The 27223-nt window shown below is 39.3% G+C and overlaps 1 pseudogene; it reads right to left on the minus strand.

Moving 5' to 3' along the window:
* LOC129423918 (multidrug and toxin extrusion protein 1-like) overlaps nt 1-27223 on the minus strand; it is a 32607-nt pseudogene that overhangs the window by 1057 nt on the left and 4327 nt on the right.

The following is a 27223-nucleotide window of genomic DNA, read 5'->3' on the forward strand; positions in this document are numbered from 1 at the left end:
GATGAAGTGCTTTAAGAGAATCATTATGAAGTACATCCAGACATTCATACTGTAATGTACCAGACATCTTGGACCACCCTCTGTAGTTTACATACAGACTAAATAGGTGCTATTTACATCACAATACACACTGCCCTCACACACCTAGAAGAATGTGGACTGCTATGATCAAGTGCTGTTTATAGATTATAACTCAGCATTTAACCCATTGATACCATCAAAGCTCACCAACAAGCTTTATGGTAACCAGCGTATCAATGCTTGACCATCAAAATGATGCACCAGGAATCTTAAGTCAAGGTATGCATTGTTGGCAATGGCGAGCAGATAGGGCACAACAACCCACAAGGCGTGTCGTTTCTGAGATTTAAAGGAACAGTATGTAGGATTGTGGCCAAAACTGGTATTGCAATCAAAAAACTTGTGGCTAAAACTGGTACTGCAACCACACAACTGGTGGCCAATACACAACATGACAACATAAACATCAGTTCAGGGCTGCAACTCCACTTTTTAAATGACAATATCCTGGCCGGACCACTGTTGTCAGTGATATAAGTATTTGAAATGAAAATTATTTCTTAATGTCTAGTGACATATCAGGGCCATTTTATGATTAATATATATAAATTTCTTACATACTGTTCCTTTAAGTTCCAAGACACAGTGGCGTTTCAGTTGTCCTCTATCAAATTCTGATAAATCGACAGCTTCACACCTTCTGAAACAAACACTCTACTAACCAAAAGCAGATCCTTGTGTGCTACACATAGTATACTGCACACATGCCATTATTTGGTTACCAGGTGTGCCCATTGCTTTATAGGCTGGGGGTGGTTATAATGTTATAGTCAGTGTTGGGAAGTTAATTTTAAAAGTAATGCATTACAATATTAAGTTACTCCCAAAAATTGTGTTATTTAGTTACTTTTCATGAAAAGTAATGCTTATGTTACTTTTGCGTTACTTTTTCTTGGCTGAGGCTTGATTTCTTTCAGGCCTTGCAGGTGTTTTTATGAAAAGTTCTGCTTTCAGAATCGCATATTTCATCACAAAAATGTCGAGCTCTGGCCTGCCATTTCAGTTTCTGACAGGCGTGTACGCATAGAGTGCATAATGTGACTACGTTCAGTTTAATTCAGTACATTTTTTTTTTTAATTAATTAAACAAAAAAAGTAGCTTGCATTACTTTTTAAAATGTGTACATTTAATGAATGCGTTACTTTACTTGTTACTTTAGAAAAGTAATATTATTTCATTATACAAGTTTCTTGTAATGCGTTATCCCCAACACTGGTTATAGTTCATTGGTGTATATATGAAAAATAATAAAATAAATAAAGCTTTAATTACTTTGTTTCCAGTTATGTCATCCCAGGGTTCAGGAATGCACGCAGAAGCTCCAGCGCTAGGTGTTTGCTCATCGCCCTGCCCTTCAGACACCACAGTATCAACCACAGACTGCCCGAGTGATGGCTTCTGTCGCATACACACCACCTTTGTATGTTTGCCTGCATGTTTCTGGGCCTACAGAAGTCATCAGTCAACACGTTATGTATGAGGGCAGATTGATCTCAAATATAATACATATGTAAAACATAATGTATACATATTCACATTCATAAAATCAGATTCGTGAATTCAAAATGCAGTTTATAAACACACAAGGAAAAGCACAAATATTTCCCCAAATGCTCATACAAATGTATCTCACACCTAAATACATTTAAAATGTTTTTACAAATATGTATATATCATGTTCTTAAATGAATTATCATCACACATTAATAAATGTTGTTGTTACATTTATGTATGGATAACGATGGCCAAGAGCGGTCACTGCACTGCAACGGAAAAAAAAACATGCAAATAGAAAAAATACCATAAAAATCAAGAAAACATCATCATCATTTTGACAATACATGCGCTGCAGATACTCACAACACAAACAAATACAGAAACACGCTGTGAGCAGAACAACAATGAAAGTGTGTCTGGGGGAAACTCAAAAAAATTTAGTGAGTTTACATGCACAGAATAGGCGGATAACTATCAAAAATCTGCTTATTATAACCTGTTTTATGCGTTTGATACTTGCAAATCTCTTATACATTATATACGTAGACGCCTCATGACGTGCTGGAACGTAATCCAGCGTTGCCGCCATATTGGTTGGGTCTTCTCACTGTACGCTAGCACTAGAGTCAATCAGAGTCAACGAAGAGGAAGCAAATATGCCTGTATTTTGCGCAGCTTACAGTTTCAATAACCGCCGCAGTATTGATACCAGATGGTATGGAATTACCTTTTTACAAGTAAGATTGAACAATAATTTTGGTTATTTTACAATTTATAATATTATGTCATCATATAACGCTACTTAGGTGTAACCAAACCTTGTGAAAATCTGGTAAAAATCAAGGAAGTTATGATTATTGTAGTTGGGGATACACCTTCCTCGGTAGAAATACATTAAATGCAGGGGGGCGCATTGGGGACCCATCCAAGATGGCGACCACGCTGATACGTCAACTCCAGTAAGCAGCATCAGTCTATGAGGCGTCTACATTTATAATGTCTATGAGGTTTCTCGCAAGCAGTGACGTCACTCCCTATAGTACATAATAGTTTGTATTGTGAAAATTTGCTATGCGTTTCTGTATTTGTTTGTGTTATGAGGATTTGTAACATGTTTCTGTATTTGTTTGTGTTGTGAGGATTTGCAGAGATATTGTATCCTCTATGCCAGGATGATGCCCCACTCCGCTAACGCGAGCCGTGATGGAGCTCCTCAGATACAAGCTACTGAATGATGCACGCCATCTCCTTTTATACACACAAGTGTGAGGGAAACTGGCATGCAAATGCTTTCGCACAATTTCACTGCCGTTTCACATACAGGTGAGACCGGATTGGCATTTAAAAGCACACCCCTACTGTCGTCTTCGGCACAACATCTCATTCCCTCAATCAGGGAACCATGGTTGCAGTCGTAATCGAGATGTTTTCTTATTGTTTATTTGATTCAGAAAAATAATAGAAGCATAATAGAGCATAATCACACACAACATACACATATGAAATGTAATAACACAATAGTGTTTATTCCACTACATTAGTCTGATATCTTCAGTTAAACATTAACTTTTTCCTTTTTACATGTTTATGCTTTTCCTGATCATCTTTCTCTTTTTGTAGGAGGTCAAATGAGTTCCCCCTTTGTGACTCAGTCGACATTGTGTCGATGAAGTGACATAGGGGTTCAACTTTGGGGGATTCAAATAGGTGCTCTTTAATGTTTAGCAAATATAAATATAGACACAAAGCACTAAATGTCACACAGGGTGTGTTTTATGCAAAAAACGTGATACTTCGCTTGTTGCGTTTACTGTATATTCTGTGCTTATCTGCTTGTCTGTAATGATTTATATGTTTTTATATCACTGCATCTGAAGCCTTTATCACATAATTTTTTTTTTTTGAATGTGCCGTTTATAACCCTGCAAAACACCCCCACTTCACTAATAAAAACAACCCTTACAGGTATTTATTTAAACATAAATAGGATTCATTTATGTAATCTAATTCAAAGCAATCCACACACGTGGGAATGCAGATTCAACAAACAAATGTAACATCATTCATAAATGTGTGATGATAATTCAAAAACATGATATATCTACATATTTGTAAAAACACTTTAAATGTATTAGGTTTGAGATGCATTTGTGTGAGCATTTTTGGAAATATTTGTGCTTTTGCTTCTGTGTTTATGAACTGCATAAATGTGAATTGTGCTGTGCATTTATAAATGATGTTTTGCAAATGTATTATATTTGAGATCAATCTGTCCTCATAGTTACCAAACACTTTGTACTCAATTTCCTAAAAACACAGTGCACGTGTGACTTGTGTCTTCCTACCTGCTCTGTCACTTTCTTCCAGTTCAGCTTGAAGATGAGAGTAGTGAAGAAACAGGTCTGAATAATGACACAAATCAAAAGGCCAAGCCACAAACCTGAATGAATGCAAATAATAACAAAGTGGGTTTTAGTTTTAGTGATGGTGCTATCGCTATAGGTGCTGTTTAATTGATAGTCTGAATCTTTATTAATTGAACATTATGGTCGAGGTGATGGTAAGATGTGTTGTTGGATCAACATTTAATTTTTTGTACTAAAACAGCATTTCTATCTAAAACCTAGTGTTTACTTAAACCCTACCCTTAACACAAACCCCAACAATAACATTCATCAAACAAGGAAAATAATATTTGGATAAGAATGTATACAAGACCCCAACCCAGTCCTAAGCTAAACCTAACATCGACCCTAATTCTGCAACCTGACTGGTTGATACAAAGGTTGTTCAAGGACTTCCAATGATGTGAAACATGTCCTACTTAGCGAAATCATGTTAATCAAAGTTTAAACACCATTAACAGTATATTTATGGTTCCTATGATATTAAAATTTCTTTAAATGACTGAAGGTCCATTGTATAGATTTTTAACAGCATCTTGTGGTGAGACTGCGAAATGCAACCAACGACTCTAAGGTGACCTGTGGTGTACTGTATGTAGATAAAATGGTGATAAAATAAAACAGTTCATTAAGTTAGGTCTTTGTACACCACTGATATATAGTTATGTATATTATATTACATTTCTGTAAAGATATCCTTCTAAAAGTTACACAATGCACTTTTAAATTGTCATTTGCAAAAAAATACATTCAACTACAAATTTCCAATCCAATAGAATTTTTTCCACGGAAACATTTTAAACGAATAAGCTGGACTGCTGAGGGAACAAACAACTTTTAAAGTGCACATTGTTTTACAACCCATGCATATAAAAAAACAATAGCAATTACATTATTTTTATGCCACATATCTCAATTCTTAATTTTGTTAGTTATCTTTATCTACCCAGCATTTCTTTTTTGTTATTTATTAAAACATTCAGTTCTTGCTGTATAAAAGTGAATCAGAGGTGAGAGAAGTGTACCAAGTATCCTGAGCTCAGCCAAAAACATCAGTGATATTCCCACCGGTAACCCAATGCAATAATAACAGATCAAGTTGGACAATGCTGCTATCTTCTGTTTCCCAGCACCCAGAAGAATACCTGAACACACACACTAAAACACAACACACATCATACAGGTATACAGAGAGATTTTCTAATCAGGTTTTATGACTTCATAAAGGAGAAATGCCAAGCATTTTAACTTATAAAGTGTCATTGTGATATTATCTAAGAACACATAGATCATATATGTGAAAAACTATTATATAACATCAAGAACATTATGAAGATATATAATGTATATATAACTGTATTGTATGTATTGTATCACTGGGGCAGTAACCTTTCAAAGGGTCTTATTATGTACCATTTATGCATGACACCATTAATATATGCACTCTTTGGTAAAGTGCAAAGGTGTACTTTTTAAAAGGTTACACTGTTAAATATTTCTGTAGAAATTACAGTATTACTGTCAGCTGTTTGCCAGTAACTAACTTTAGATTTGAATGTGTTTAGTGTGTTTAAAGTTAAACGAACATGAAACATTAACAAGTCTTTATATACAAATATAAAGTTAGGTCCATAAATATTGGGACAGAGGCACATTTTGTGTTATTTTGGCTGTTGTGTGCCTCTGTCCCAGTATTTATAGACCTTACTGTATAACTAAAATAATAGCCTCATGCAAAGCATTCTGGGAACCAAAATCTTAAGGACAAAAACAGAAAAAGATTTATAAGGATTTCTGCCAGATGCATAAGTAAAAATGTATTACAGTATACCACCCCAGTGACAGCTGAAACGAGCTATTTTATAATATAGGTTATAACAATCCATTTAATCTATTTATATTTTCATTCATAACTACCCAGAGATTTAGATACAGTAGGGATATTAACATTATAACACTGGCTTTTATTACTGACTTACCACAAGAGCATCAAAAAACTGGAGGAAAACATAGAGGTTAAGATTTAATGAGACAATCTCCACTATAGTCCTGTTAAAATATTAAAATAACATATTGTAAACAGCATTGCAATGGTGCCATCTGTGTCTTTGTTATTAATTGTTTAACACAACCTTTAAAGGTTTGTTAATGTATGTTATGACAGCAGTAACATACTCATCAGAGGTGAAGATGTAGCCCACCACAGACTTTGCAGAACCCAGCACGATTCCCTGTAAAACAGCTAAAATTCCTGTAATACAATAAAAGTGATACGCGATAAACAAAAATTATACATCCTTCAATACAGCACTAAACCTTAAACCTGTATTTTTGAGCAGTTGTGGACATTTTGGGGTTTTACTGACCTGAGATCATAAGAGTCACTTTACTGGTGATCAGGGCCCTGTTAGTGTCTCCGGCCCCCAGTGCGTTACCTACACGAACGCATGCAGCTGCGTGCACACCCAATGGGAACTAAACACAACATGATTATTGACACACACAGTCATGTACACAAACAGCTCAAATAAACAACTTCTTAAATAAAATACTTTCTGTAATTCCCTAAAAAAAACATCTCAGTTACAGATGTAACCCTCATTCTCTGACAAGAGGGAACAGAGACCACAGCTGAGGTGGCCGGGTCTTCTAGGCTCAGCTTCTCAGCTAAAAACTGATAATGCATTGCACCTGCTGCTCATTTATGCCAATTCTGCAAACCAATATTCATTGGCTCTTTCTAAATACACAAAGCAGATTGGTCTCTCTGAGGGAGTTCCCGATATGTCGTTCATCAACCTGACATTTCTATTCCCTTCCTTCTCCATTCCCTTTCAGTCGGTCACTTCAGCGTAGGAATCCTACCAAAAGCGCCATGGATGCTGCCCCATCCAGTGCCCTGCATAAGCATTCCGCCCCCTATTTTTAACATAGGCGGAAGAGGGCCTTATGCAGAGAAGGCCGGTTACTGCTTGTTCCTGTATAACCCACTTAGAGTAAGATAACACTGGGAAGCATATCTACTTCGGCGGAAGCTGGGAACGCTGTGGAGCAACATCCCTTAGAGGTTTCTTAGGTGTCGAGAACAATAACCGCATAAAAACAATAGGGCTTTACTGCATATCGAGGTCTCTTGAGTGGCTTTTTTAATGAGACTACACCAGTACAGAGAACATAGAGGAAACTCTCCTGAGGGAAAAATGAGGGCTTAATTTTAACACATGTAGGGGTCGCTCATATGGACGCCAGGCCTTAACATAGGTTTTCAAGAATTCAACTAATGAAAGGCTGGCACCGGATGCCCCGCCACATCTGGTTGCCAAGGGCGTTGGAGGTAGTACAAAATTCTACAATGAAGGATTTTTGACACCAATGTATCGCCATAATGGAGACGGGGCTCTCAGTATCTCTACCAGTTTGCAGTGAGAACATAGGAGGAAATCGGATCGATACGAACACTATAGAATCTAGTAAACGTGTTAGGTGTCGCTCAGCCTGCAGCTCTACAAATTTCTGTCAGCGAGGCACCATGAGCCAATGCCTAAGAGGATGCTATACTTCTAATAGAGTGCATCCTGAGCAGACATGGCATGCCCTGCTTCTGATAGGCTAGAGCAATAGTGTCCACTATCCAGTGTGACATCCTCTGCTTGGAGACAGCTTCCCCTTCTGCTGTCACCCATAACAGATACTGTAAAGAGCTGGTCTGAGATCCTGAAGCTTTGCGTTTGGTCCACATAGTGTCGCAAAGCGCGTATGGGACACAACAAAGCTAAGAGAGTGGTGGGAACATTGGGCCAGGCCCAAGGATCTGAGTGTTACACTGGAGTCAGCGGGCCCAAACTCTAGGCACGAGTCATTAGCCTCTTTCACACAGTAATTCTGGTAAATTACCATGAATTTACCAGAATGAATTTACCAGTAAATACAAAAATGTGCTGTTCACACATGCAGTGACGTTCCGTCTTTTTACCAGTAAGACATCATTCACACATCAGTATCAAAATACCGGTAAACTCGGAGAGAAAGCGGACGGTACCTGGGGCGCGCGGCCGGCGACCTCCGTCCGTGTCGTATTTGTACACGGCGGGTTATGACTTAATATCCACGGTCCGTATTTTGTTGTTTTCACATCGGTGGCAAACGGTCGCGAAGTTGCTTGTGACCAAACAACACTTCATTAGGCGGCGTCAAATGGAACCTGCGCGTTTGCACATTAGGCTTCACAGAGGGTGTGCTAAGGACGTTGGCAATTTGGCAATTAGATGGTAAGCTGTTTTAAACAACTTTGGTGAAGAAATGTGGATGTTAACTTAAGGTGTGCTCGACTTTTAAGCAACATGTGTGTGGAAACGTCCGTAAACAGTCTGGGGGAAACGGCTTCACCTGTATAAAAAAACTTTCTGATTGGCCCGCCCGATCTGTCAGCGCGGTCTGACGTCATCTAAATGCCGGTAATGCTATATTTTTCGTTCACACACAGCGCTTACCGGTAAATTACCGTTAATCTTACAACCTGTCTTACTGGTAAATTGGGAGCACTGATTTACCGGAAAGGTTCTGTTCACACATGACATGTTAACTGCAATTTACCAGTAAATTACCAGTAAAGACTGTATGTGTGAAAGGGACTATTGACCGAAAGTGCGTGCAGGTCCTCTGCCCTCTTTATTGAAGCCAATGCAACCAAGTTCAAAGTTTTAGTACTATTTTAGTAGTCTTAGTACTATGGACAGTGGCGGCCGGTGACTTATTTTTTCGAGGGCGCTCGATGCGAAGTTCGTCACAACATGTATATAGCCGTCATGTGTGTGCAGCAGGCACTTATTTTGACAAAACTGATGCACATGGTTCATATGATGCAACAAACACATATTTTGAAAACGCAAGCAACACACATCACACTTTATAAACTTATTTTGAATTAGCGACCCTCGGATGAGCAGTCACAAGCCACCACTGACTATGGACAAGTTCCAAGACAACATAGAGGGGGGCCGAGGTTGATTAAAGCGCATTGCCCCCCTAAGAAACCTGATGATCAGGTCATGCTGACCGAGCAGTGAAAACACAATGAAAGAGATAGAAGACAAGCGTGTGTTTGGCACTGCAGGTGAAATTGTCCATGCGAAATGCAATGTCCTCTCTCCTGACATATTGATCAGTTGATTTTTTAAAGACCACTGCAGCACTTTTTTGATTGTTAGATCTGATGCTGTGTGACAGATCAAATGCTTAGGTTTAAAAGGTTTATTTTGGACATGTTATAACAAATCATTTGGGGGGTATTTTGACCTGAAACTTCACAGACACAATTTAGGCACACCTTGAGACTTATATTACATCTTGTAAAATGGGCATAATATGTGCCCTTTAATGTCTGACAAGCACTGCTGACAAAAGTAAAGATTAACAGAATAAAATAGTCAATATGTTAATACGTTTACAAGTAAGATTGCATAAAGTTGCATAACACTGTCTTACCATGTAAGTAATGGACCCCAATTCCAGTAACACATGCTGGGCGGCAAGATCCACCTCTCCTAGCATTCCTGCCAATCAACAGAAATGGGTGGGGCTAAGATGTCATTTACATATGTGTGAGTGTTTACTGCAGATGATAAATAAAAAAATAAAAAAATAAGTATAAAGTACAAACATGAACAGGGACAACATTCATATCTTGAATAGTTTATATTCCAAAACATAAAAAGTGAAATAAACATAGAATGAAAGATAGAAGAAAACTACAGTAATATATTTAAATCAGATCTTTAAATAAACTCTCATAATACAACACAATGTTTGGTATTTTTGTTATTGTTGTGTATAAATCTGCAATTTTGCAAGCAACACCATTTTGCAAGCAGTTTTGCAATTGACTTTGCAAGCTATAAAACCTTCATGACCTTGGCAATCTTCAGTGGTGCTCAGGCAAAATAATGATTAACAAAACATTGACTGTCAAGAATTTAAGGGCTTACATAATTGCAGATTCACTTTAGGTTAAAGATCAAAAGGAAAATTTGTAATCAATTTATAACAAATGGCAAGTATACTGATCAACACATATCCCAAGTTTAACAGCGCTTACACACCTGCAAGGAAACCTCCAATCTCCCAAACCCACCATTCAAAGCATAACATGAGAGTGCTGGGTATGGCCAGTTTCATGTAAGAGCCCCACTCCTGTAGTGCTGCAGTAGACCAACCTGTAGGGGGAGACAAAGACAAACACATAACCACACACTGACAAACCACTGCAACCCCATGTGTACACACTACAGTTCCCATATATTATTAATTGACAAAACAATCCGAACAATGCAAAATGATGCATTCCATATTTGCAGGATCTAATAACTTCTCACGTGGTTACCAGTGCGTAACAAGTAACAGTCAATAAATCACTTAGAAAAGAAATGTGCTTGAATGCCATTGATGGATCAAACCACTAACAAAACCTTATAAGTTTAGCATCCCCTACAAGAAAAACATCTTTAAAGGGACCAGAGTTTTATATCACTAGATGAAATGTGAATGTCTATAATAATAATTTGTTTAATCTATGAATAACTTCATCCATTAATATTAAACATAAGTGTCTACCGCAGTGGTCTACAACATGGGTTGCCCACACAGAGTCTTTGGCTGCGTCAGAAAGCTTTAGGTATTCAGGTAAAACCAAGTAAACCAAACATTGAATTGAAATTCAATGTACCTTAATCGTTTTGTCCCACAATTCTATGCATGTGCATGCACGGGGAATGTGATTGGACGAGCCTGGTAGAGGTCGAAAAAATAAAATGGCGGCCAAAAAAGCGGCTGAAGCACAAATTGTGTGTAAATAAAGTTATATTTTCACTTTTACACCTTTTGATTGCGTTTCTAGTGAGAAATTAGTATTGTAGTTTTAAAATATGGGATTAGTTATCACAAAGACGCTCTCTGTTTATATTTCAAACAATATTCATTTTACGATGTCTATGAAGTCTGTCTGAATGCATTTCCCAGACCTGCCTTCATGCCGCCAAAGTTATTGCCTTATGAGGCAACAAGTCAGCTCCCTAAGCTTTCGAACATTCTATTAATAGCCTCAATTTTAATATTTTTTGTTACACATTTGGTTTCTTTTATGTATGTTAACATTTTAAACAATGACAAACATATAAACAAGTAAAATGAAATAAAATCAACAAGTAAAACAAAAAAGGGTAGCACTCTATTTTACAGTATTTGTACCCACCTTGTACATACAGTATATGGTAAATACGCTGCACTTACAGACAAATGTGTGGTACTTACTTTTGAGTATCTACATGGTAATTAAATGATATCATTACTGTACTTACCAGTAGTACATACTTGGTAGTTAATATATAAGTCTAGACAAGCACTGGGTAATACCAGATACATACTTATAGTCTTGTATACTGTAACTAACAAGAAACATTACTGTACTTACAAATTAATGTACAATATAAGTTATAGACAACAATGCATCATATTTTATGGTTTTACTAGTTAATATAACTCACAGTGGCGTATGTATGCTATGCTATATCTTAGGTGGTCCTATGTAATAACTGTGTAATATTCAGCACTTTATTTTACAGTCCTGTTTCCATGCAGTTACTATGGACCTACTAGTGAATGTACACAGTAGGTAATGTGTACGGTATTTAATGGTTGGGGTTGCCCCACAGTGGCATATGTATACTATGCTATACCTTAACTGACAGGTCCTGTGTAATAACTGTGTAATATTCAGCACTTTATTTTACAGTCCTGTTTCCATGCAGTTACTATGGACCTACTAGTGAATGTACCCAGTAGGTAATGTGTATTGTATTTAATGTTTGGATTTAAAGAGTACAACAAAGGACAAAGATATTGAGTACAAAAATGGCACATCAGTAATGTTTGTTATTAGTTATCATATAGGTACACTATAAGTACCTTTCATTTACCTATACTGACCTGTAAGTACTACACACTTACCATGTATATAAATTTTGTAAGTACAGAAATTGTATGTTAGTTCAGTATACATACAATATATAGTATCTGCTGTCATTAACGTACACTGGCCTATATGTACTACACTTACCATGTAAATACAATTTGTAAGTACAGTAGTGTTTGTTATTAGTTATAAGCACTATAAGCACATGTCATTGACCCACACTTACATGTAAGTACTAAAATACATTTATATTGTATATTCATTTGTAAGTACAGTAGTGTTTCTTGTTAGTTACAGTATTCTTACACTGTAAGTATGTATCTAATATTACCCAGTACTTATCTAGAATTAAATAATAACTACAAAGCTTATACCACTGGTAAGTACAGTAATGATACCATTTAATTACCATGTAGATACTCAAAAGTAAGTACCACACATTTATCTGCAAGTACAACATATTTACCATATATGTACAAGGTAAGTACACATACTGTAAAATAAAGTGCTACCCAAAAAAGCTTTGAGTAGACTATATCAAAAAGTAGCCCTCCACACAGTTTTGTTGTGGTAAGCCTTGCTCACAAAAAGGTTGGGGACCCCTGGTCTACAGCATGTGGCTCTCTATATTTCTTACCATCCCATGTCTTGACGTGCAGCTTTTTCCAGCGTATGTAGGCAAACAGCAGGAGGCAGATGGAGATCTGTGAGATGCTGTTGGCTGCAGCAGAGCCACTGGGTGGACAAACACACAACTACATATATAAAAGATGCTTAATTCTTGCCTCTTATGGCCATTCCGGCCTTAGCAGCCGATCATACCAAATGCGTTTTAAAAGCTTTAAAAAGCGAAGTGAACCACACTGCCTTTATTTGACATTGCAGAATTATGGCCAGTTGAAACACATACATTTCGCAAAACCTACCATATATCGCAAAAACGTTTTTACAGTGTTTTTTTAGGCAATTTGTAAAAGGTGTATTTTGCAAAACTGCAATGGAAACATGCAATTTATTTGCATGAAGATGACGCGGTATGTACTAAAACCTCCAAGAAACACCTCAATACATGTCTGCTCCCAAGTATAAGAGGCTTTCCTTGCCAATAATGCATAAATGTAATTGGCTAGCATCTGTACTAGGTTCTTTGCATAAGGCTGATTGGCTAACGCCTGCGTTGGTGCTTGAAAATCACCTGCGATTCCCATGCGTGTTTCATCAGTAAAGCCGGTTCCGTGATTAGAAGTAAATCGCCATCAGCTGCTTTCAGATGGAGCGACATTTACTACACAGAGCCATAGTTTACTGATAAGATAAGCAAAATCTCATAGATTATCGAAGTCGATTTTCCTCGATTATGAATGTGATTTTGCCTAGCTTCTCTGTGAACTATGGCTTTGTGTAGTAAATGCCGCTCCATCTGAAAGCAGGTGTTGACGATTTACTACTAATCTAGGAACCGGCTTTACTGATGAAACACGCATGAGAATTGCAGGCGATTTTTGCACAGCCCTACCTGAAGCGTGGCCCAGCTGCAATCGTCATAGTGGAAACAGGCAATCACTGTGGCTGCAACACATGCATCTCAGTTCTCCAGTCTGACAACTGCATTGGCACTTAAAAAGTTGATGTACCAATAACGCGTGGCACGGCAGGAGTCAAAAACGCTAGGTACATAAACCTGTGCACAAAACGGTCTCTGCCAATAGAAAACCTCCCACTGTCATATCGTGTTCTGTTTGATCCGCCAATATTATTACAGTGCATGAATAGACATCGCTAAATACAAAGAGATGCTTGAAAGTGATTAAATAACGGTATGACTTGACAATACAAGAAAATCTGATAATTATCTATAAAATAAACTACATGCTGAACAGACTTTCATACATACATCACTCCCAGGTTCAGTGAATGAAGCAGGATGTAGTTTGTCGCTACATTTAAAATGTTGGCAACAACCGCTGTGTACATCTGGGGCAGGATAATCCCCTGAAACATGACATCACATTCAGTTTAACATCTTTTCTGCTCTTAGGGGGCGTGCACACCAAAGCTTTTAAACGTGCCTTAAAAACGGCAGGCAGACGCAGACTTTCAGCTTTTTTTCAGCCGACTGCCAACTTTCTTCAGTTGATCGCTTTGGTTGCTATGATACTTCCGCTTTGTTTATCAGTCGTTGTACGATGCACTGGTTGGTTCTTGTGATGTTTGTCCCGCCCCTCCTCCACTGTGATTGGACAGCCATGTAAGAACTGACATTGACCAGCTGAGCTTAGTTGAATTTTTTTCAACTCTCCCCACGCCGTCTTACAGCGTGGAAAAAAACGGCAGCTGCTGGCATAAAAAAAATGCAGCGCTTCAACTGAAAACAATTGAAAACATATGCTTGCATAAAAAAACATTGGTGTACACATCCCTTTACAGAACAGTGCTGTACTTCTTGGGATTATTGGGAGATTATAAAGCTTGTACCTGATTTTGCAGATAAGACACTTGCAGATTGTGCAGAAACATAGCCTAGGAAATTGAGGGAGAGATAACACTGTAAAAAAAATGTTAAAATTGTAATTTTTAATGGAACATCAATGTAAATGTTGGCTTGTTTTAAACCATGGTTGGGTCAAATATTTAAAGAATATTGTGTAGGCAGCCAGTTGTTATCGCAGAAATAACCCCTGACAGTGTGATCAGGACCCGACGTGAAGCAGGGGCTTACCTCATAAGGAAGGTTAGCAGTAGCGGCTTGTGACTGCTCATCCAATTCAAAATAAGTGTTCGGAGTGTCATGTGTGTTGCTCGTGTTTTCAAAATATGTGTTTGTTGCATCATGTGAACCAAGTGCATCACGTGTTTTGTCAAATTAAGTGCCTGCTGCACACGCGTCAAAACCATATCTGGGAATAACAAACCTGAAAATGTCGCAACTGGCCAATCAGAATCCAATTCCACTGAGCCGTGTATTGTAATACATAATTATAAATAACCCTATTTTGAGTTGTTGTTACCCAACTATGGATTAAAACAACCAAAATATTTTACTTAGAGTTATAAGGTATCATAACATACATGTTAAATTACCCATTGCATTTTTATTGTAAACATTTTTTTTTCTAAATAAATAGTATACATATGTAATAGCAAGCAAATGTTCGTAAAAAATGCTGTTTGTACGAATAAATAAATAAAATTTTATTGTAGTGAAAAATGAGAAGAACAATTTAAAGAAAACACAAGGAAACTTTTACATTTACAATCTACAAAAACAAGGCAAATGCAGAGATGAAAGTGCAAGCATTGAATGTTTTAGAAAAACATGTTGTTAAACTTACAGGAACAGCAGGGAGGTAAGCCACAATATACAGCTGTGCAATCCTGAAAAATTAGTAAGAATAGAGCCTTACCAATTACAATCTTACAATAGTATGATACTCAAAGGAAAATTATTTACAGTAGCTTTGAAATGGTAACAAAACAAAAAAGTTTTTTGTTCACAAGGAACTTTGCAACATTCTGATGAAACATAAGTCTGTCAGTCAGATTGTCATACACATGGGAAATAATGATATTCAAAAAGAGCAGTCTGGGCTTCTTAAAAGAGATTTTAACTTTAATTTTAAAATCTTTTAATTTTAACACTTGGAAGACTGAAGGTTCAATCATTTATCAGTGGACCTCTCCCAGTCTGAGGAACAAATATGCTTTATCTGCTTCTAAGTTTTTGACAATTTCAATATCTTCTGGAGTCAAAGGCAACTCTTTAACACAGATGGTCTCCACCCAAACAAACTAGATGCTAGATTGTTTAAAGACAATGGCCCTCATGTATCAAAAGTGCGTACACCAAATTTCCAGCGTACACCTTGCGTACACTTTGAGATTTATCAGTATGGACGTTGGCGTACGGCACGCTCAAATCCTACGCCAGCTCAGGAGGTGGTGTACGCACATTTTGAGTTAGTGCAGAAATGCGCAAACACTTCCTAACACCACAAAACCCACTGACAAACTAAAATATATGATATATTTAAAAAAACATAGTAATTATAAACTTCAGTGTTTATTTTTATGCAACAATGTTCAATGTTTAATTTGTGAGACTTTACCAAAGCATTTGATTTGTATGCATATGTATTCCTTCAGTTGAGAGCCTGTGCGCTTTACCTGATGTTTCAGAGCGAGCATGTGAACGGAGCGTTGTGCGGTGCGGTAATACTACCATCAAAGCGCCTTTCCGAAAATTCCGCTCCCTCAGCACTGCTCGTTGAACCCAGAACGCCCTTTGATAATTTGCTAGTTCGAGAATCTGTAAAAACGTCTAGCAATAAGTTATGGAATTCAAGCCTTATACATAAATGTAAAGTAAAAATCAAAGTTAAGATTGAGCAGGAAGAAAAAATTGAAAGGGACTGCGGAGAGACTGTAAAGAGTTAGCAAATATTCATCCTGGAATCTGAAGCGGCACATTGCAAGAAAGCACAAGGATGTGCTACGAAAACATGGCAATAAAAGGTAAGCTAGTTACACCATTCGATGATAAATAAATACAGATGAGGTAAGGTAAAATGCTTGTGTTGAATGGAGCCGTAAATCCGATCATGATGACATGCGGACAAATTCATGGCCACGAATTATCTTTTATGCTACATTATGGACACTTCTTTTTCTTATTTAGTCTAAAGTATGGCCATAAATTTAGAATTTGTTCCCAATATTCAACAGTTTGTTCCTTGGAGTTAATTATTATAATATTTCGTAATTACTATTACAATTATTATTACTTCAAATTATGAATTAGCCTAGTAAAACATGTGGATGTCGTGGAAACAAATTGTTATTTTGAATTATATCCGGAGCTCCGTATCAAACTGGATCTAAGATACAGCTAACAAACAACTGTATGTAAATACAGAACAAAACACTACAAAAGTTACTACATAATTTTAAAATATTATTAAAAAAAAATTAACTGAACCATTAAGCAGACATAGAATTTAGATGTAGGCAACAGTAAATAATAATAATAATAAATCATTATTCTTCAAAATATTAATATTAATAATAAAAACAATAATAAGAATATTACAAATTGTCATCCAATTATTAATGTGTCTTTAATCCCACTCTTTAAACTCCCAAATAAAACAATTTTGTTTCTTTTCACTTCCCCGGTTTCTCTTCTTTGCCGTCTTTCGTGTGTCAATGGCGTAAAATGAGGGCGTGGGGGAGGCAGAGACTTGAATTTATATGGGCTTGTTATTCTAATGACGATCGTTTTCAGCCGCGGCATTTATGAAGGGCAGGTATTGTGTACACCTGAATATCAACGGTACGCACAGTTTCATAAATCGGGCGGTGAGAGGAGGGTAAGCATAATCTTACGTCAACATATACGCCCGTTTCTACGCAAGAATGATAAATGAGGGCCATTATCTTTTTCTTCCTTCATCATTCATCAACTGAGTGTTCCAGTCCATTCCTGATCGGCCTAAATGACCACAGCATTTCACACCAGCACCTTGATGGACATTCAGATGAAAAGGATAAAACTCCACAGCCAAAACACTGTCTCGGTTACATATGTAACCCTCGTTCCCTGAAGGAAGGGAACATAGATGCCACGTTGTGACCGACAAATTGGGAACTCGTTAGAGAGACCAATGAACTTTGAGAAACTACTAAAATGCCAATGAACTTGGCATGCAGGTATTTGCATCTGGTGGGTTGACATAAATAGACAGTAATAAGACATACTGTGGAGACGCATGAGTGGGTTCTGCTGAGGGAAAACGTGGGCTAGTAGGATTAACCCCTTGGAAAATACTCACAAAGGAACCCCGAGTAGGGCATGCAATGTGGAGGCCTGAGCCAAACAAATAGGATTACAGAGAATGCAGCTAGCGAGACGCTGACAGCCGATGCTCCGCAACATCAGCTGCCAAGGCAGTGGAGGGTAGTCAAATAAGAATTTTAAATTTTTTTTGACCAAACGGCCTTCCATACTGGTACTAAGTTGTAGTGCCAAATGAGGCTGCAAGCCAACACATGAGCCGCTGCTGAGGGTATCACCGGTTTGAGGAGAGAACACGAGAGGAAATAGAAGACTATGGGGCGGTTACCCGGACAGGGATTAGACTAGTCCTAGACTAAAATAAATGTAAGAGCTGTCCAAACTGAAAACAACTTGCACTGACATATCTTAAAATACATCAGTGCCCTTTGTTTAGCCTCAAAATGCATACAAGTATTTTTTTAATAAGGCATGTTTGTTAAAACTAGTTATATTTCCTAATTAAATTAAGGTCTAGTCCTGGTTTAAGATAATCCCTGTCCGGAAAACCACCCCTATAGAATCTAGTGAGTGTGTTAGGTGTAGCCCAACCAGCAGCTCTGCAGATGTCTGTTAGTGAGGAACCACGAGTGAGTCCCCAAGATGAGACAAAATTCCTGGTAGAGTGCGCTCTCAAATTAAATGGGCAAGGGGTGCCCTGCAGATTATAAGCAAGGGAGATAGTGTCTACTATCCAATGGGACATCCTCTGCTTGGTGACAACTTTCCCTCTCTGCTAACCACTGTAAAATGGTCTCTGAAAGCAGTGGCAGTGGAGTGGTGGGAACTTTGGGCACGTAGCCTGGCCTGGGTCTTAGCATTACATTAGTGACTAAAGGTCCAAACTGAAGGCACAAAATCAACAACCAAAATGCATGGAGGTCCCCTACCCTTTTAATGGAGGCCAATGCGAGTAGGGTCAGAGTTTTCATTGTAAGAAACTTCAGACTCACAGACTGCAAAACATCAAAATGAGCAGCCTACAGGGTTTTCAGTACCATGGACAGGTCCCACGGAGGGATCTTATAACCTAATAACCAGGTCGTGCTGGCCCACTAACCTGCCGTTTACCGGGGTATGGTGAGCGGATATCGCGGCGACATCTACCTTAATGGTGGAGGGTGACAGCCTACCATCTAAGCGATGCTGGAGATAAGAAAGCATGACACTGATGGGGCATTCTCGGGATTCTTCTCACTGAGAAGAACACCAAACAACGAACAGGTTCCAATTTAGCGAGTAAACGTGTCGCGTGGACGACGCTCGCGCTGCAGCAATGGTGTTAGATACCGCTGGCGGAAAATCACTCAGAACCTCCACGCCAAAAGGGACCATACGTGGAGGTTTCACAGGTCAGGGCACAGGTGCCATAATGTGCCTCCTCCTTGAGAAAGAAGGTCCTTCCTCAGGGGAATCCACCAGGGAGGGGCTTTGGTGAGGAGCATGAGTTCGGGGAACCAGTTCCTGGTGGGCCAATAAGGAGCAACCAGTAAGATGCTCTTCTCATCCTCCCTGACTTTGCACAAAGTCTGTGCAAGAAGGCTCACTAGGGGAACACATATTTGTGCAGACCCCGCAGCCAGCTGTGTGCATCCACGCCGAGTGAGACGTGAGTCAGTGAATAAAACAGGCAACAAAGGGTAGGGTCCAGAGATGAAAACAGATCTATTTGAGGTCTGTTGAAACGTTTCCAAATCAGCTGAACCGCCTGGGGCTGGAGGTCGAGCGAATCCAGTTCCATACCGAGAAAAGAGATCCTTTGCATAGGAGGATACCATCAGATAAGCCAGCTTAGCTGAGAAATGGTCTGTGATGAGAGAGAATTGATACATGAAAGTCTGCATCTTTCAGGTCTATGGCTGCAAACCAATCTTGGGGATGAATGCATTGGAAAATACTCTTCTGTGTTATCATCCTGAATGGCATTTTTAGAAGTGCACGATTCAGTACAGGCAAATGCAAGATCAGACGTAACCCACCGCTTTTCTTGGTTACTACGAAGTAAGGGCTGTAAAACCCTGACCTCATCTCTGTTGGAGGGTCCGGCTCTATTGTGTCCTTCGCCAGTAGGACAGCGATCTCTGCACGCAGTATATGTGCGTCGGCATGGTTCACTGTAGTGAAGCGAATGCATAAGAATTTGGCTGCATGTCAGTGGAATTGAATTGCATAACCGAGGCAGATCATCCGTAATAACCATCGAGACAGTCTGGGAAGCTGTTGCCAGGCGCCCAGGGACCGAACTGAGGGGAATTAATGGCACTACCAAAATCCCCATAAAGGGGTAGCCAAGCGGAACGGATCCCCACTGTGTGCACTGTACCAGCACGACCATTGGCGTTGTGTGGTGTAACACTGACCTGAGTCTGCTGATGGGTGGCAGGGTCGTCAGGACTCTGAAAAGAAGTACCCAGACTCCCGGAAGCACCTGCTGGTGATGGAGAAAGAGGAGGATGAGCAAATATGGGCCCACTCATGGCTGTCACGTTCCTCTGGAGACTTAGAGAAAAAAATTATGAATGTTTGTTTGTGGGTACCGGCTGAAAAGACGGTGGAATAGAAACAAACAGAAACAAAAGATTCTCAACCCGGCTGGTCTGGGAAACCAGAGAATTCAGAACTTGTTCATGTCAAAGTCCTTCATGTTGGCCAGACAGAGCCAGAGATGGCACTCCTGGACCTCCATAGTGGACATTGCACGACCGACTGCCTGGGCAGTGACCTTGGTCATACGTAGCGCCAAGTTGGTGGTTGCATGTAGCACAAAGTTGGTGGCCGCACAGAGTTCAGAGAAGGCAGGCGAGTCGTGTATTCCCTCATGCAGGTCCCTCAAAGCCTTCACCTGGTGAACTTGCAGAAGTGCCATGGCATGCAGGGTGGAAGCAGCCTCCACAGAACCCTGGTACGCAGCTGCCATGAGGCCACACGGTTGCTTACAAGTCCGCGAGGGAAGGGTTGGACGGTCCTTCCATTAGGCAGTGGTAGTCAGACACAGCTGCATCATGACCACCCGCTCCACTGTCCACTGTAGTTGGAAAACAGGGCTTTCCAGGATTGAGTCAGCTCATTGTGCACCTCCAGGAAGACAGGTACTGGAGGTGTGGGTTGAGACACCCTAGAGAGCACAGCCGCCAACTTCGGAGGCTGACAGCCCCCCCTCCGACAGCCAACAGATTTCGTGGACATCACAGAACATGAGCCCGCCTTCTCCATTGGCACCTCATGGCAACTTATTTAACACCGTGATGTGCAGATCATCCTTCCGGAGCTTCCATTCCGGCACTCGGCCCCAAAAGCTCCCGGAGGAACAAAACCCGTCTCCGCAGATCCAAAAGAGTCATGCCCTCGCAGTGAGAACACGCACATCCCACAAATGCTGCCTCAGTGTGCTCGAGGCCAAGGCATAAGAGAAATAGATCATGACTATCCTTAGGACCCATATACTTTCTGTATAATACATGATGCTGTGCGAGGACAGCATCATGGGGTGCATTTCTAGATATAGAAAGTCCCCCCGAACTATTTTACATCATTCCCTTAAATATCCAGAGAGACAAAATAGGAATTTGGTACTGATTGGTTGTTGTAAAGCTCAGGGGTGTTGCCTAATATATATACAGTGGGTGATTGATCAACATGTCTAAGGTAGGAATTGTCTCCCAACATTAGGTTAAGTTTACAGATTAACATTGAATCCTGTTGTCATATTAATAAACCCAAATGTACCACTTGCATTAAAAACAATTCATATAAAACCAAACAAGACCAGTTTCAGATACTTTGTGTATACAGGATGTAGCATTCCATATACAGTTTGCTTGAGAACATGAGGAGAGGGGGACGAGAAAGTGTGGTAGGGTGTCCCACACCATGGGCTAACTGTCTTGGGGGGTAGATGTGATTTCTTTGAGAAAGGTTTCAGATGATAATTCAACAGGAATTAGGAAGCGATTCCCTGTGGATTCAGCCATTTGCTGCAGGCTTCAGGAAATACCTTTTGTCAGGGTTTAGCACCACCTTACATACTTTTACCAGTTTTTTTCTAGCAAAAAGTTACTAGCGGCGAAATGAATATGAAATTGACACCTAAAGTATGTTTAAAACAGCATACAGGCAAAACGAGAGGAGGTCCCACTAAGGAGGGTGCAAACATTCGGTTGCGTTACGTATTATTAATATATTAATTTCAGATTTAATTATCAGACCTTGTGGGCCCACTTCTGCCGTATTGCTACTCCTCTGATAATAATATACTTTTGTTTGGTTGGACAGCAGCATACATGGGTAAGTGCATATTGTTTATATATTAATTATCAGAGAATTTCCCTCAATGCAAAGATTCAATGCAAAGCCCCCATGTACTGCAAAGGTTGCGGGGGTGTCCCCTACGCCAGTGGCTGGAACAAAGCTCTCCCACTCTATTGCTATGAGTTCCCAAATTTTAACCAAAGCCTCCAGGTCCAACCTGCCTTCCCCCTCCATCTGAGAGAGCACTCCGACCTCTGCCTCAATGTCAGGGATCACACCAGCCCTCATCTGCAAACAGCACTGGTAACTGATATGTGTTGGGTCCTCGACTACAACAGCAGTAACAAGCATAAATGTTTACAGAACAAGCTGGAGCCCAATGTCCCTTTAGCTTTCCCTGTCTCTGTCCTAATATGTGATAGAAAGATGAAGGCCCTCTTCAGCCGCACAACAATTCTGCCTAATCTACTGCCTATTAGACGTGATTCTGAGATTGATACGGGGCAAAACCATTTACTGATAAAGAATAATTTTCAGTAAATGATCTAATCACCACTAACAACCTGGACTTCATGTTTTCTAAATGAAACCTGGTTAGATGACAATGCTGCAGTCCTCAATGAATCAGCTTCACCCAGCTTTTTTATTCAAAGATGCCTTTCAATGCAAGCAAGCTTGGTGATTACCAGTGCTTTGAATATTTGTGTATTGCTCTAAAAGGTACACCACGCATTCGGTTTCCAATTATTTATTTGCCTCCCAAATACACCCCAGCATTTGTTGATGAATTCACACAACTTTTATCAACATTTTCCTCTAAATGTGATTGTTTTGTTATTGCTGGAGATTTCAATATATTAATACTGTATAGACAATGCAGAAAACAATACTGTTGATTTGACCGAGCACGTGCAAGGTCCTACTCACAATCGGGGACACACTCTTGATCCGCTTATTAGCAAAGGTCTAAACATTCCATCCACTGTTATCAAAAATGAAGTGCTATTTGACCATTTCTGTGTTGACTCCGATTTATCGATATGTCCTGGCACTGATTCTAAATCTGTCTATGTCAAAAAAAGGTTCATAAATGAAAACGCTAGTGAGGTATTTATGAATGCTATATCAATGTTGCCAAGCATACACCTATAACTGCACATAGTGGTGAAGTCTGATTTTTAAATTGCCTTTGAGAAATATGTTTTTTAGTCTATTATGTTTAATGTGTTTTGTTTTCTTTTTTCCCTTGGGTAAGTTAACAGTGGGAAGCACTTTTGTCAACAAGTGTTGTTTTAAATGTGCTATACAAATAAATGTTGTAGTTGCTCTTCTTAAAAAATCAACTTAAAAGTTAAAGATTTTCAACCTACTCTTACATAGACAAGATAAACATACGTAAGATAAGGAATACTGTGGAAGTCAATGGGGCTCATGATCCATTTGGTTTCAAACATTCCTCAAAATATCTTCCTTTGTGTTCATCAGAACATTTTAGACATTTTTATAGGTTTGTAACAACTTGAGAGTTTGTAAATGATGAATTTAAATTTTTGGGTCAGCTATCCCAGAATCAGGGTTCCTTCATACTGTACACCCCAGATGGTAGCAATAAACTATTTTGTTTAATTAAACTTTATCTTGTCTAACTTAACTCAGTCTCAGTGAATGGGGAATCAAAAAACGTCCTCTCAAGAAACGGGTGCATGATGCAAATCGTGTTATAAGCCAATCCTTATTTAATACTTATTTATAATACTGCCAAATCTACACTATCCAACAAGGACACTGCTATTTAGTGCAGAGATCAGCTTATTTGAATTTTAAAGGACACACCTAAAAACAGCACATTTTTGCTCACATCAACAAAGTAGCAATTTTAACATGGTACAACAAATTATCTGTGGGGTATTTTGAGCTAGAACTTCACATACATACTCTGGGGACACCAAAGAAAAAATATTGTGAATATTCTGGATGAGTCTGACCTGGCCACCTCTGGTTCCTGCTTCAGCGTGAGTAGTATTGACTCAGTATTGATGAGTATGGCCCAACACGGCAGACAGAAAAGTGATAAGATGATTATACTCCTCTGAAGTATCTCCCCTACACGCTTAAGATTCTTGCTTCAAAAGGTCTGGACAAGGATAAAATAAATAAATTTAATGTTTCAATAATATAAACTAAAAGTTGGGTTAAACACTAACAATTTTATTTCCACATTACTGAGAAACTTTGCTAAGAAATACCGCAATGTCAATACTGTTACATAATGGACATGGTACCATGGTACAAGACTGTATATTTATATGCACTATGGATATGATATGAATTTCTTTCATCTTGATGTAACATGTAAATATTATAACAGGCTATATGTATAAGGTATTAGAGATATTTTGCATATTTTATGGGATATTTTTTGTAAAACAGTGGGAGATCAATTTTCAGTTTTCAGTTCAACATAAAAAGACACTGTAATTCAACCACTATAGTGGAAATTTATCAAAAAACTTTCTTTGTGGTTTTTATTATACAGTGTAAATGCAACTATGGGTTATTTATTTAACATTTCGGCAAGCAAGTCAACATACATGACAATTTAAACCATGTTAACATGTAAACAACATAATTTAATAGATTTTTATTCAAGTGGTGAATGAATACCTGAGAGACGAGTGTGTCGCAGGTGAGGGCCAGTCCACACCCTGTTGCTGTTGTGGTCACAGTAACAGTCTGAGGAAGATAAATATTGTTACAACCTCACAATCCAAACATTGGATTTTTATCAGCTTCAAGTGGACTTCTCAGAACAGAATATAGTCTTGGTGTTAAAACCACAGATATGACAAGATTACATGTTTACCCAGAGCATGTATAGTTTTTCCAGAGCTGAGCAGAAATCATTAAAGGTTATAGGACTGCTAAGCAATGATTGATAAGTGACAAAGGGCGTTTTCACATTAGCACTTTTGGTGCGCACCCGGGTTCGATTGACATCAGAGTTCGGTACATTTGGATGATGTGAACGCTGTCTTCCGAACTCGGGTGCGCACCCGCGAAACGTTCTCGAGTCTGCTTAAAAAGGGTGGTCTGGGGTTCGTTTCATGTGAACTCCAGATCGGTTCGCTGCTAATGTGAGCGCAATCGTACCAAATCGCGGAAGTGAACCACTGTTAATTACGTATTATATGGAATTAGAGGTCCTCTCGGGTCCAAAGAAATGTACACGACCCGAAATGACCCGAATCACTTCATACCCGAACCCAACGTGCATAAATAAAAAAATTTTAAAGAAAGACCCGAGTCCGACCCGACCCGAGTCTGACCCGACCCGACCCACGCGCAACAGTCAGACAGAAATAAACTCCGGTGGCCTTGCATCCAATTTGGCGAGCTGCTCCATTCGTTTTACTTTGTTATCTGACGACGACACCAACGTAACCGCTAAAATGTACATTTATAATTGACTGACATGTTTGTCTCAACGAAAATGAACCTTCCGACAACCACACAATGTCCCAAGCGCTCTTGGCAAACAGATGAAAGGTTTGAAAAGGACATTGACGCACACAGGCGAGAGAGTTCGGGTCTTCTCGGGTCCGTTCAGAAAAAAACACATTCATTTTTAAATTACCCGAGACCCGATGCCGCTATTATTGTACCTGACATGTGTCCGAGGCACATGATTGGGTCTCGGGTCGGACATCGGGTTTTTGGATCTAAGTGGACCCGTGAAGACCTCTATATGGAATGTCCCACCAAAACAGACGTGAGTGTTTGTGTGCGTGCACTTACCTTGACAACAAAATGCATAGAATGCTTGATTGAGTTTTGTTCTTATTTTTTTAAACCTTTGGTTTTGTTTTCAAAGAAATAATACAGAAACACACTTTTGTCTGTCTGCCGCAAACATACTAAAGTCGTTTCGATGACAACGGTCTATCCGCCGACGTAAATTTTTGCGGAGGCATTCAGAAATCATCTCTCTGCTTGCAGAGTTAGTCAATCACGCTTGTCATCTTCTCGTTTACAGCGGTTGCCAAGCAACATGAGAACGCGCCGGCTGCAGCTTGATGATGCAAGCGTACCGCGGTTCGGATGCAAAAATTATATGTGAACACAGTCCATGGGGGGCATGGGGAGGGGGGAGCAATCGAACTCGGGTTAGGACCAGGCAATGGCACCAAATGTGAAACCGTCCAAAGACACAGTACTGAATAAATACCTTACATTTTTGCAAATATAGTCTACTCTAGGGATGCACCGAAATATCAGCCAGTAATTAGTATGGGCAGATAAAAAGCTTTTGCCCACTATTGGACATCTTCTTTGGCATTACTGTAAACCTTTTAAGAGTGTATCTCTGGACAGCAAAATTTTAAATATTGTTAAGGGAATAGAGAGCTGTATCAGACAATGAAGGCTTTACCGCAGAGGCCAATGCATATCCAGCCAGTTCAGCATTTCCTAGATGACCACAAAATATTGTGATGACAAATGGCAAAAGGAAGTATAGGATCCTGGAGATAAGCTGTAAAACATAAAAAACAAAGTCATCACATATGTATTGCATTGCTAGGCCCTACATGATGGGCTGTGGTTTGAAATATGGACAAACCTGATCATTAAATAAAACTATGCTGGGCTGTTTCCATGGTGGGGTGAAATGTGGACAAACCCTACCATTAAATAAACCTATGCTGGGCTGTTTCCATGGTGAGGTGAAATGTGGACAAACTCAACCATTAAATAAACCTATGCTGGGCTGTTTAAATTGTGGGGTGAAATATGGACAAACCAAACCATTAAATAAACCTATTCTGGGCTGTTTCTATGGTGGGGTGAAATGTGGACATACCCAACCATTAAATAAACCTATGCTGGGCTGTTTCCATGGTGGGGTGAAATATGGACAAACCAAACCATTAAATAAACATTTGCTGGGCTGTTTCCATGGTGGGGTGAAATATGGACAAACCCAACCATTAAATAAACCAATGCTGGGCTGTTTCCATGGTGGGGTGAAATGTGGACAAACCCAACCATTAAATAACCCTATGCTGAGTTGTTTCCATGCTGGGGTGAAATGTGGACAAACCCAACCATTAAATAAACCTATGCTGGATTGTTTTAATGGTGAGGTGCAGAGGTGACCTCGAGTAGTCAAAGATTCAATGTTTCGTTAGGAGAAGCCC

This window comes from Misgurnus anguillicaudatus, chromosome 9 (assembly GCF_027580225.2).
Source record: "Misgurnus anguillicaudatus chromosome 9, ASM2758022v2, whole genome shotgun sequence".
Classification (NCBI taxonomy): domain Eukaryota; kingdom Metazoa; phylum Chordata; class Actinopteri; order Cypriniformes; family Cobitidae; genus Misgurnus; species Misgurnus anguillicaudatus.